Source organism: Rutidosis leptorrhynchoides, chromosome 3, assembly GCF_046630445.1.
Source record: "Rutidosis leptorrhynchoides isolate AG116_Rl617_1_P2 chromosome 3, CSIRO_AGI_Rlap_v1, whole genome shotgun sequence".
Taxonomy (NCBI): Eukaryota; Viridiplantae; Streptophyta; class Magnoliopsida; order Asterales; family Asteraceae; genus Rutidosis; species Rutidosis leptorrhynchoides.
Window position 1 is genome coordinate 295,070,171 of NC_092335.1, and position 2,926 is coordinate 295,073,096.

Here is a 2,926-nt window from a genome sequence, read left to right on the forward strand (position 1 = left end):
ACTGTAAAATAGACAAGAGTTAGATTAATAAAAAAAATGCATATTAATACAAGCAATTTTTACATATATCATAAAGTATAAGCACACTATATTACATATATTACACCACACGAATACAACTATCTTATTCTGACTCACTCGTTTCTTCTTCTTCGATTTTGGTTCGTTTTGCCAAGTTTCTAGGGATATATGATGTTCCCCTAATACGAGCCGTCGTTTTCCACATTGGTTTAGAAAAACCTGGTGGTTTAGAGGTTTTCGGGTTATTGTCACAACTTAAGAAATACGGGTGTTGATGATACATATAAAGTTCATCGGGTTTGGAATTAAATTTCTCTATTTTTATGCCCTTTCCCTTATTGTTCTCTTTTGCCTTATTAAATTGTGTTGGGGTAATTTCTATAACATCATCGGAATCCTTGTCGGGATCCGATTCATCGGAGAATTGGTAATCCTCCCAATACTTTGCTTCCTTGGCGGAAACACCATTGACCATAATTAACTTTGGTCGGTTGGTTGAGGATTTTCTTCTACTTAACCGTTTTATTATTTCCCCCACTGGTTCTATTTCTTCTTCCGGTTCCGATTCTTCTTCCGGTTCCGATTCTTCTTCCGGTTCCGACTCTTCTTCCGGTTCCTCTTCGGGAACTTGTGAATCAGTCCACGAATCATTCCAATTTACATTTGACTCTTCATTATTATTAGGTGAGTCAATGTGAAAGGACCCGTTCATATACATTATAAACGATTCACAATAGTTGATTACATCGCGAGGTATTTGACCTCTATATGATACGTTTTACAAACATTGCATTCGTTTTTAAAAGACAAACTTTCTTTACATCTAAAATTGACGGCATGCATACCATTTCATATTACATCCAACTATAATTGACTTTATATTAATCTTGATGAACTCAACGACTCGAATGCAACGTCTTTCAAAGTATGTCATGCATGACTCCAACTAATATCCTTAAAATGAGCTAATGCACAGCGGAAGATTTCTTTAATACCTGAGAATAAACATGCTTTAAAGTGTCAACCAAAAGGTTGGTGAGTTTATTAGTTTATCATAATCAATCATTTTCGTAATAGTAATAGACCACAAGATTTCTATTTATAAATATATGTACACTCGCAAGTGTATAAAAGTATTCTATAAGTTGTAGGCACCCGGTAACAAGCCTTAACGTTCATGTTTTACCCTCTGAAGTACACCAGATCAGGTGTGTTTAATATAACCTCGAAGTACTAAAGCATCCCATAGTCAGGATGGGGTTTGTCAGGCCCAATAGATCTATCTTTAGGATTCGCGCCTACCGTACATAGACAAGTAGTTTAATGTTACCAAGATAAGGGTATATTTCTGGTTTAAACCCACGTAGAATTAGTTTTAGTACTTGTGTCTATTTCGTAAAACATTTATAAAACAGCGCATGTATTCTCAGCACAAAAATATATATTGCAAAAGCAATTAAAAAGGGAGCAAATGAAACTCACAATACTGTATTTCGTAGCAATTATGTATATGATGGCACTGAACAAGTGCAGGGGTTGTCTCGGATTCACGAACCTATATTAAGTATATATATTTATATGTTGGTCAATATCTGTCTAACAATTTAGGTCAAGTCGTAGTGTATCACAATCCTAATGCTCAAGACCGACATGCAAAAGTCAACAAAAGTGAACTTGACCCAAAATGACTTCCAAAATCTATACATGTTTATTATATAACTTATATATAGTCGTTTTATATATTTAAATATATTTATCAGATCTTATTATACTAAATAATACAAGTCATTTATTAATAAATAAAAATTTATATTTAAATTCATATATGATAAAAATATATTTTTATATATCTCAAGTAATAAAATTTATAAAATTCACTTAATATCATAAAAATATAGTGGTATGTATTATTAATGTAATTATATTACGTGTGGTAAAAATATCTTTGTACGCATATTTATTTGATTAAATAATATTGATAATAATAATAATGATAAAAATAATAAAATGATAGTTTCAATAAAAATATTAATTTTTAGTAATAAAGATAATTTTAGTAATAACATCAACTGATAACAATTATAATAATCGTTTTAATAATAATATTAAAATTTATAATAATTCAGTTGACCATATCTTTTAATCCGTTCATCGAACCCACACGATTTCTAAATGAAAAGTTATTAATTTTTCTTTAGCTTTTCAACGACATGCATATCATATACCTTATCTCAGTAGCATATGTATCAAATTCTTGATTTATCATAAACTATTTAACGACAAAACTAAGCATACAAACATGCATAATCATATATACTCGAGCACTAGTCAGGGATACACTATTAATATATAAAAGATAAGATATGAATGCTCACGTATCAATATTGTGACTCAATATTGCAGGAAAGTACGTAGACGCAACGAAAATGATAAACGTTAGGTTGACCTCACGAGCAATACCCTCGAACAATACCCATAACCTCCATAGCTATAACCCATAATTTCCTTAGCGCTATCCTGTTTGAAAACTTATTTTGAAATCGTCTGAATATAACTCCGTCGTAGTATTTTATGTATACTAATAATATCTTGAAATAATACTAAGTAAATATATATATATGTAATTCGATTGAGAGAGTTTAGAGAAATATATTTTCAAGTTTTTATGAAATAATAAAACATATTGAATTCTATTTATAATAGATTTTTGAATTATTAAAGTGAATTATTAAAGTATGAATTATTAAAGTGAATTATTAAAGTATGAATTATTAAAGTGAATTATTAAAGTATGAATTATTAAAGTGAATTATTAAAGTATGAATTATTAAAGTGAATTATTAAAGTGAATTATTAAAGTGAATTATTAAAGTTAAAGTAAAGTAAAAGTAAAGTAAAAGTAAAG